Source organism: Pteropus vampyrus, unplaced genomic scaffold, assembly GCF_000151845.1.
Source record: "Pteropus vampyrus isolate Shadow unplaced genomic scaffold, Pvam_2.0 Scaffold45, whole genome shotgun sequence".
Classification (NCBI taxonomy): domain Eukaryota; kingdom Metazoa; phylum Chordata; class Mammalia; order Chiroptera; family Pteropodidae; genus Pteropus; species Pteropus vampyrus.
This window is the reverse complement of record NW_011888826.1, coordinates 495,344-506,349: the sequence shown is the minus strand read 5'-3', so window position 1 is coordinate 506,349 and position 11,006 is coordinate 495,344.

Sequence of the window (11,006 nt, the reverse complement as noted above, 5' to 3'; positions counted from 1 at the left end):
AGCCATGGGAAGCCCCTCCAGGTTTGAGGAGGGGACTGACACGGTCAGATCAGCTTTTATGAATGTGATTTAGTAGAAATACCAGGGGTGGCTTGAAAGAGAGTTGTGACTAGGAAGCCTAGTTAAGGGAGCTACTACGACTATAACTGTTCAGGCAGTAATTACTTAGGACAGTGGTAGAGCTGAGAGAGATGGTAAAGGCATTGCAGGCTGCTAGAAAATGCAATGCAGAGATGAAAAATGAAATTAGGCTTTTTTGGCAATTACTACTTTTCTGTTATAATAATCTGTCCAAAAATTAAATCATCACTGCCACCTATTGGTGAATAAGAATTGCTCTACGCAGAAAGAGTAACATTTTATAATAATATCGGCAAGAATGATGATTTCTCTCACTCTCTCTAATCAGTCCCAAAATATTCATTGAGCTCTGTCGAAAGTAATGAGGGGAATGAAAAATAAATGCCCTGTCTTCTGGCTGAAAAAGTTTAAGACGTGGTTTAGGAAATAACATATATAAACAAGTTACCTGCTAATTTGTTTAAGTGCAATGTGAGGGGAAATTTGATGAGACCAATTCAGTGTGTTGCTGGCTGAAGGGGTGGCGGTATGTGGTCCACCCAAAAAAGAACACACACAAAAGGCAAGCTTCAGATGTGTTTGATAGTGGTGTTCACAAGTCCAATGTACCCAAGAGAACTTTAAATCTCAGGCCCTAGTTATGTTTCTAGAAAACAGATTTGAGAGTTAATTATCCCAAAATTTGGGTTTGAAAGATCTTCCAATTTCCTTCGACAAAGAGCTTTGCTGTCTTTTATTGCTTTGAGGTGATTGCCCAAAGAAGAAACCAACTTCAGCAATTTTAAAATGGAAGGTTTTTACAACTATAGAACAATCAACCTAGAGAACCACCTGAAGACTAGCTGAACAGAAGTACTGTGACTAAGGATATAAAGAAGAACCCACAATGAGATTGGTAGCAGGGGTAGAGATGAAAAACGGGCTGGACCCAGACTCACTTGTGGTGGTTGAGACTAGGGAGGGATATCTCAGCTGCAGAGGTCTTTCCTGAGGAGTGAGGGGTCCCAGCCTCATAGGGCTCCCCAGCCCAAAGCACCAGTGTTGGGAAGGAGAGCTCCCAAAACATCTGTGAAAAACAGTGGGAATTTCATCGTCCAGGTGAGAAGGAAGGCTGCTGGAACCCAGGTGTCCTCTTAAAGGGCCCATGCACAAACTCTCCCTCTCCCAGGCACTCTGTTGGAGGGCTCTGTTGGAGGAATGATGGTCCAGGAGGCACCAGAGACATACACAGAGAAACTGAGTTGTATGGCTTCAGGGTGAGGCCCGGAGGGACAGCTGCCATTGTTCCTGTCTCGAGCCCTCCTTCTGTGCAGCTGGTGGGCAGGCACCATCCTTCCTGTGTTGAGCCCTCCCATAACACAGGCAAATATAAGTCTACATTGGCCTAGTGAATTTCATTTGCTCCACCCTAGTGACTCACTAGGACCTCACCACACTTAATTCGTGCACTGTTTGAGGCTTTTTCATGATGGACAGCCAGTGTTGGCCCATGCCACAGTCTGTCTCAGACCCAGGAGTCCCTGGGTGCTAGGAAGGTGGAGCTGAGTGGCCCCAGGCTCGGCACTAGTACCAAATCTGAATCTGCATTTACCTAGTCAATATCACTCACCCCACTCTGGAGACTTTCTGAGACCCTGCCTCACTCACCTCATATACCTCTGGAGGCTCTTTCAGCTGCTGAGCTATATGGGCAGCTGACAAACTGGGGCAGGCTTTGAGGTGCCTAGAACTTTTACGGAGCTGTTCCAGGCCTGGTACTGATGGCAGCTGGCCTCAGCTTGCAGCATAACCTCTCCCAGGCACGTCCAGGTCCAGTACAGATAGCAACCAATTGCTATCGCTTTATAGCTCCTATCAGGTAGCCCAGGACTGGTTATAGAAAGTAACCGACATTGGTCTGCACTGGAGCTACCAGATATCAAACTATAATACAAGGCTATAGTCATCAAAATACCATAGTACTGGCATAAAAACAGACACATAGATCAATAAAACAGAGTAGAGAGCCCAGAAATAAATCCATGCCTACATGGTCATTTAATCTATGACAAAGGAGGCGATAATAAACAATTGAGTAAAGACAGTCTATTCAATAAATAATGTTGGGAAAACTGGATAGATACATGTAAAAAATGAAACTGAATGACCTTTTTATGCCATATACAAGAATAAACTCAAAATGGATTAAAGATGTAAATGTAAGACCTGAAACCATAAAATTCCTGGAAGAAAACAGAGGTAATAAACTCTCTGACTTTAGTGATTTTTTTTCTGATTATGTCTCCTTGGGCAAAAGAAACAAAAGGAAAAAAAATCAACGAATGGGACTACATCAAACTAAAAAGTTTTTGCATAGCAAAGAACACCAAAATGAAAAGACAACCTACTGAATGGGAGAAGATATTTGCCGATGATACATCTGATAAAAGGTTAATATCTATAATTTTTTTTAAAGGTTAAAAAACAAGTTTATTGCGGGACACCAGGGTGCACTGATGAGTGGAATGGAAATGCTGTCTCGTTGTGTGAGGATCATCCATGATTTGAATTAAAAACTGTGACCAGCGTGACTTCATCCATCACGATGCTTTCTTCTGTTTCTTCTTTTCATTTTCTTCTTTTTCTTTTTCAATTTCAGCCACATATTTCTCAATTTCCTCAGGATTTAAAATCTTGAGGAGCTGGTCTCGCCTCATGATTGCCAATTCAATGTTTTTGTCGCCGGCAAAACACATAATTTTAGCTGGTAGCTAAAAAGGCAAAATTAAAAACATATTGAAAAATAAGTTTTAAGAAGGGCTTAGTAAAGTTAAACTGGAAACAACTACATGAACTCATGACCCTTAAAACTTAGACCTTTGATACCCTGCTGATGTGTTACTCCACTTGCCATGTTTTGTCATACGGAGCAATCTGATATTCATCTTCGATAAAACCTTCTGAAGAATAGCCAATAGAGTGTCTCACCCTGATAGAAAGGAATAGGTGAAATCAACAGGTGCCGGGACACTTCTGTTGATGGTAGAGAGCAAGGGTGCTTGATACTATCATAGATGTTTGTGGAGCATTGAAGAGGAAGGAGACATCTTAGAGGCTTCCAGCTGACCAAATTGTGTTTTCAAGCATCTAAAATAAATAATTTTGAGAATTATGAATTCTTAATGTTACTCAAAAGGGGTAGGCAAAAGCATATGTGATTCTTTATAGAACATGGTATATATTACTTAATTCAAAGTATGTGCTTATTGACTAATTCTAGAGAGAAATGGGCTTGAAAATTTTTATTACTATAAGAAGGGCTCTGGTTTCATAAACTCCACAAAAGGGTTTAATTGTCTTAGAAGTTCTCCCAGGTTTTGTGTGTGTGTGTGTGTGTGTGTGTGTGTGTGTATGTGTGTTACAGTCCTGAACTGTTCCCCAAATTCAAAACTGAATTGAGGCTTTGAATTTCTGGTTTCATAAACTCCACGAAAGGGTTTAATTGTCTTAGAAGTTCTCCCAGGTTTTGTGTGTGTGTGTGTGTGTGTGTGTGTGTGTGTGTGTGTGTTACAGTCCTGAACTGTTCCCCAAATTCAAAACTGAATTGAGGCTTTGAATTTCTAATATATAACCCTGAATTAAAATCTCAGATTGCCTGAAATAAGACTTCTATTTACACTGGTCAGGAAAAATAACGTTGTTACCCAAGAGGTTCAAGATATGTTGGAAATAATAATTTTTTAAACAATTAAGTTTATATTATCAATAATTTTGGGAAATTGAAGCAGTGGGTTTTCAATACTTGTATCTCTTAAAATTCTGTTTAAAAAAATGTTGGCGAGCCTAATAGCCAAAGAAATATTGAGAAAGAAGAACAAAGCAGGAGGCATCATGCTTTCCAATTTCAAACTATACTCCAAAGCTATAGTAACAAAATCAGTGTGGTTCTGGCATAAAAACACAGGTTAATGAAACAGAATAGAGAGCCCAGAATATATGGTCATTAATAATACATAGCCCATAATTTAAAACAAAGGACCTCAGAATATACAATGAGGAAAGTCTTTGCAATGAATAGTGTTGGAAAAACTGAACAGCCACATGCAAAATAATGAATTTGGACTCCTATATTACATCATACACAAAAATCAACTCAAAATGGATTAAAGACCAGAAGGAAGGCCTCAAACCATATAACTCCCAGAAGAAAATATAACAAAAAAACTCTTTGACATTCAGGGCAAAATCTACAATTTTGCCAATGTCAGTTGACGGTGGCATTGACAATCCTCTTGGCAATATATTTTTTTGGGGAGGGGGGTTGACACCAAAAGAAAAGGCAACAAATGACAAAATAAACAAATGGGACTATATTAAACTAAAAAGCTTCTGTATAGCAAAGGGAACTGATGCAGGACAGGTGAAATCCCCCAGGGTGGGGACTCAAGTCCTTCACCAAGAGAAGAAGGTTCTTGACTGAACTCAGGAAAGAATTCAAGTGCACACAAAAGTCAGAAACAAAAGGAAAGTTTATTAGGGAAAGAATGCACTAACTTTACTGTGGGGAGTGCGCTTCTGTTTTCGGAGAATGTTCCAGTGGGGAGTGCAGTTCTATGCGGGGAGCGCGCTTCTGCTTTTGCTCTTCTACTCCCCTTCTACTTTCTAGGGAACCACATGGGCTCCACCCATATCAGAGTACAATAGTGACATTCAGCTACACAGGCGTTATACAATAAGCTGAATTATGTTCACATATTTTAGGTGCAGGTGCCTTACTACACCAATGTAACATTCTAAATCTGGGGGCCTATTCCTAGCTGTGAGCCTGAATCACAGCCAGACCTGGGACCAGCCAGGCCTGAGACCCACACTCCACCCCTACAGGGTCGTGGCACAGGATCTGGCCCGGAGGGTGCCACCTTGGGCCCACAATCTATTTGCCATTCCTGGAGTGGCTTAGCCCCACAGGGTATCGCCCTCGGGGTACCGTTTACCTGCCATCTCTCTGGGTGCTGCTCAGCACACCTGGGGCATCGTGACATGGCAACTCATGCCTGTGCCCACGTCAACGATAGCCTCCATCATTTTGCTAACTGTTGCATGGTATGAGCCGTTTGCGTGCCAGGCATCCTCAGGGATGGGAGTCCAACCCTCTACATAGGGACTCAGTATGTCTCCCATCTCAGCAGGCTCCACCAGGAGCTCTGCTTGAAACTGCACTGGTCCCAGTAGGGAGTGCAGTTGACATGACAGGGGCCTTGCAGAGAACTGTGCCCGCCACTCCAGGTACATCCCTCCACTTGGACAGTGTTGGGGTCTGTGCAATTCCCATACAGGGAGTCTTCCCCAAGACAGCAGCCGCCCCACCATGGGGTATATGGACTGCACGGTTACAAGATTAGGGCCAGTGATGGCCTCACTGGCCAGAAGGACTGCATATATGGCAGTCAGTTACTTCTCTATCAGAGAATACCGTGTTTCCGCACTTTTCCACGATTGTGACCAGAAACCTATTGTCACCTTCTGGGAACCATGCTTCTATCACAAGCCCCATCCAAACCCTGCATCATCTACCTGTACTGTAAACAGGAATGGGAGGGCTGGATCTATTACGTGTAGAGTTTGGGCTACTTTGTAGCCTTAAAAGCCTCTTCTATCTCAGAGGTCCAACCCCACTGGGCACCCCATCACACTAAGTGGTGCAGGGGTTGCATCAAGGAGGCCAAATGAGGGATGAACATTCTCCAAAACCCCAGCAGTCCCAAATAGGTTTGGAGCTGCTTCTTGGTTTCAGGTCAGGGATATGTCTGTATCTTATCAATCACCGCCTCTAGCATTATTTTTGTCTTACTCAACCAGACAACTCCCAAGAATTTGACAGAGAACCCAGGTCCCTGGACCTTGTCCTCATTGACTGCCCAACCCCATTCGGCAAGAGATTCTCGCAGGCTGGTCGCTGCTGCTTCTAGTTCTGTAAGAGAATCAGAGGTTAGCATTATGTCATCAATGCAATGATACAAATGCACTGTGGGCGGTTGTTTCCACATTGCTAAATCTTGAGCCACAAGACCATGGCACAGGGTAGGGCTGTGCAGATAGCTCTGGGGAAGGACAAAAAATGACCACTGTCACCCTTCCCAGATGAAGGCAAACTGTTCTAGGCTTTTGGGGGCTATGGCAATAGAGGAAAAAGCATTTGCCAAGTTCACCACCTAATGGTATCATCCAAGTTCATGTGACAACCAGTCCATAATGTCCTTGATGTTCCACACAACGGCATGAAGGGGTAGCATAACCTTATTCAGCTACCGAGGCTTTAGGTCAGCCGGTTCCCCCCCCAATCTGGTGCCCCTGCCGATTCCTAATCAGGGAGATAATCGGCCAGCCACATCTCACTGGTTGTGGCTTTCCCAGGAATATGAGTGAATTGCTGGTCAAGGCGCAGCTGATTCCGCAGCACTTCGTTAGGTTGCTGCTCAGTCTTTCCTGCAGCGCCCCCTGCTGTGAGGAGATCAAACCGCATTTGCTGCGGCTCACTCTCACAGAGGAAGGGGTTGGGCTCTGCTCCACTCCCGCTTTTCAGCCATGCTTCCGTCACTGCACTGGCCAGTCTGGGAGTGCGGTGGCTGGTACAGCATGCACTTGGGTGGAACGCTCCTTGCATTTCACTTCCACATCCCCCAACGAAGCTATAGCGGACATCACTTCACGGATCTGCCTATCCGTGTAAGGGGCCAGCAGTGCCGCCATGGTGCCCAAAGTACCAGCCGGGCCAAAAGTCAAAATCAAGTCCTTCATACAGGTTATAAATACCTCTTCATTGGAGTTTGTATACTGGGTGCAAAGCAACATTTGTTGCATTCCCGTTTCCCGAATTATCTGGACCAGATCTGAGTACATGGTCCATCTGCTCATTGTCTGGCAGTTCCTCCAGGTCAGCCTACACTGTCCATGCAGCGGACATAAGCCAATGGCTGCTCCAGTTCAACCTGCAGCCATATCACCGGCCATGCCTGCCATGGTATCACCGGTGGGCTCCCAGACCAGATGATGGTGGCGACCCTCAGGCCCTGCACTATAAGTTCCACTGCTGCCAGCCACCTTTCCAGTCCTTCTTCCTGATGTTGTAACTTCTGCACCCGCTGAGCCTGATTCTGAACCTCCAGGCTGGCCTGCCGCAGCACCGCCAAGATCATCCAGGTCACCTGACCTGCTGCCTCCCAGTGAGTGGTCAGGACATTCGGCTCCAACATCTTCAGGGCTTTCTGGATGTCCTCCAGATGCAGCTTCACTGCATCTCAATCTTCTGGGAGCATCGGCATAGCCAGATACGCGGCCGTGCGATACCACTGGGAGATAGGGCGACACATGTCCTCTATCCAGGGACCAATTGCAGTGAGGGAGGCTGTACACACCTCATCCTGCCAACTACGCCAAGTGTCAGCGCCGAACTGATCAAGAAGGGAAGTTTTGGGTGGTGAGATGCCCATTTGGAAGAATGCACAAGAGGCTGACATGAGAATGAAAGGCAGGCACCAACTTTATTGCGGGAAGTGCGCTTCTGTTGCGGGGAGTGCAGTCTATTGCAGGGAGCATGCTTTTGCTTCTGCTCTTCTTCTGTTCTCTTTCCTGTACTCTCCTTCTGCTTTTTAGGGGACCACATGGGCTCCATCCATATCAGAGTACAATAGTGACATTCAGCCACACATGCGTGATACAATAAGCTGAATTATGTTTACATATTTTAGGCACAGGCGCCCTTCTACACTAATGTAACATTCTAAATCCACGGTCCTATTCCTAGTTGTGAGCCTGGATCACAGCCAGACCTGGGACCAGCCGGGCCTGGGACCCACAAAATAACTCTCCATAGACAGAGATAGGGTCTCCTCTCAAGGAGAGAATGAGAGAGAATTCAGTTTAAATCTGTTTTAGGCGTGGGGAAATAGTCGTTGGTAACCTCAGCAGGAATCTTCCTGTAGGTTCCCTGTTTTCTTGCTATATGCTGATCAGCCAGGTTCCAGTGCCAGGCAGCACATAGCAGGCTCTGCATACAGTTTGATTTAATATTTAAATCTCATGTTTCTTCCCTATATCAAAACTATCAACGAAATGAAAAGGCAACCTACAGCATGGGAGAATATATTTGCAAATCATATATCTGATAAGGCGTTAATATCCAAAAATATATAAATAACTTGCACAGTAGCAAAGGAAACAAAAAAACCTGATTTAAAAACTAGCAGAGAAACTAAATATTTTCCCAAAGAAGACATACAAATGGTCAGCAGGTACATGAAAAGGTGCTTGACATCATTAATCATCAAGGAAATGCAAATCAAAACCTCAGTGAGACATCTCACACCTGTTAGTATGGTTATGATCAAGAGACAAAAGATAATAAGTGTTGGTAAGGATGAGGAGAAAGTAGAACCCATGTGCACTGTTGGTGGGAATGCAATTTTGTGCAGCTATTGTGGAAAACAGCTACCATATCCAGCACACTAACTTCTAGATATATTCCCAAAGGAAACGAATACAGGATATCGAAGAGATACCTGCACTCACATGTTGATTGCCATATTATTCATGATAGTCATGATATGGAAACCTCAAAAGTGTCCATCGTAGATGAATGGATAAAAAAGATGTGACACACACACACACACACACACACACACACACACACACACACACACACTGGAATATTATTCAGCCATGAGAAAGATAGAAATTCTGCCCTTTTTGACAACATGGATGAATCTTGAGGACATTATGCTGAGTGAAATAAGCCAGACAGAAAAAGACAAATATTGCATGACATCACTTATGTGTGAAATTAAAGAAAAGTCAAACTCACAGAAACAGAGAGTAGAAAAGTGGTTGCCAGGGACTGGGGGTGGGGGAATAGGGAGAATTTGGTAAAAGGGTATAAACTTTTAGTTATAATATAAATAACTTAACCTCTTCAATTTATTAGTTAATTTATAAAGAAAATACAATTTGAGCTTCAAAGCTTAAAACCTTGTTTTTAACCTATGCACTGATAATATATTCAGTTATTTACAACATTAGTTGCTGTCTAAGTATCCTTTTCTACACAGATACCACTTCTTTATACATTAACAAACAAGTTAGCAACAAAAAATGATAGAGAAGATGTGGAGCAAAGGAACTCTCATTCACTGCTGGTGCCAATGCAAAATGGTGCAGCCACTTTGGAAGACAATTTGGTGGTTTCTTACAAAACTAAACACTCTTATCATATGATTCAGCAGTTATGCTCCTTGGTGTTTACTCAGAGGAGTTGAAAACTTACGTCCACACAAAAACCTGGACACAGATGTTTATAGCAGCTTTACTCATAATCACTAAAACTTGGAAGTAACCAAGATGTCCTTCAGTAGGTGAATGGATCAATAAATTGGTACATCCAGACAGTGGAATATTATTGGTTGCTAAAAATAAATGAGCCATCAAAGCATGAAAAGACCTGGAGAAAATGTAAATGTATGTTACTAAGTGAAAGAAGCCAAACCAAAAAGGCTACATTCTGTAAGATTTCAATTATATGATATTTTGGAAAATGCAAAATTATAGAGACAGTAAAAAGATCAGTGGTTGGGTTGAAGGGGAGAAAGGGATGAATAGGTAGAACACAGAGGATTTTTAGGGAAGTGAAACTACGCCACATAATACTACAGTGGTTAGATGCGTTTGTTCAACCTGTAGAATGTACAATACCAAGAGTGAACTCTAATGTAAACTATGCACTCTGGGTGATAACGATGTGTCAATGTAGGTTCTTCAGTTGTAACAAATGTACCACTCTGGTCAGGGATGTCGATAATGGAGGAGGCTGTGCTTTCTGTGTGTGGGTTGGGTTTGGAAGGGAATGGCAGGGAGTATGTGGAAAATCTCTGTATCTTCCTCTCAATTTTGCTGTGAACCTAAAACAGCTCTCAAAATCTTTTAAAAAATAAGTTGTCATATATTACTGAGAGTCTATATACATAAACACTTAAAGTTGTTTCTGAACTAATTAGCAAGGAGTAGGGCAAATACCATTCAGCTGGGGCAGTAGTTATAAATAAGTAGTTATAAATAAGCAATGAACAGAACAAAGAACAAAAAGCAAAGAGTAACTTAGCTCTGAGCAACCTCTTTATTTATGACAACCTCATGATGTTGGTGAACTAGATCCCCAAAGCGAGGTGCTTCACAAAGACAAGGATCTTGTCTATCACTTTTAATCATTGCAGTAGCTCCAGTGTTTTCTGCTGTGCCTGATGTACAGTTTGCTTTTAAATCATTTTTGCTGAGTGAATAAAAGTGGGTTTCAGGGACCACTTGCTTTAGAACCACCCAGAGGCTTTTGAAATGCAGATTCATGGGGCACCTCTGAGTGGAACTGAAAGTCCTGGAGTGTCAGAATCTGCATTCTTCACAGACCCACACCAAGTGCTTCTTTCACATGCTACATGCAGTCTGAGCACAACTGAAATTCAATTTCTTCACTTTGTCAGAGAGAGAATCGAGTCTGGTTTCTTGATGTCCCATGGGTAAGGACTGAACAAAAAATAGAACTCAAACTGTCAAGCTTTGAAAAGTTAATCAGATTGTTCGCTTCCTCTAGTTTCAATGTACAGAAAGCAGAAAATGGTTCAGTTTCTTGCATGTTTTTTTTATTGATAGTTGATGTGGAATCCATTTCTCATTGTCATTTCTGTATCACTTCTTCTACTAGCATTATTTCACACTGTATTTTTCTCATTATTTTTCAAAATTGTCCCTAACTTATTATATTTCTAATTAAATTTTCAAAATGCTTGTCAGTGTCTGTGGACTTCTAATGTGTTATTTCATTTGAGCAGAGATGTGAGAAAGAACTTATTCTACCTAACTAGGGTCTTCTGAGACTCTTAAAGGTTTTTTGGGTTTTTTTT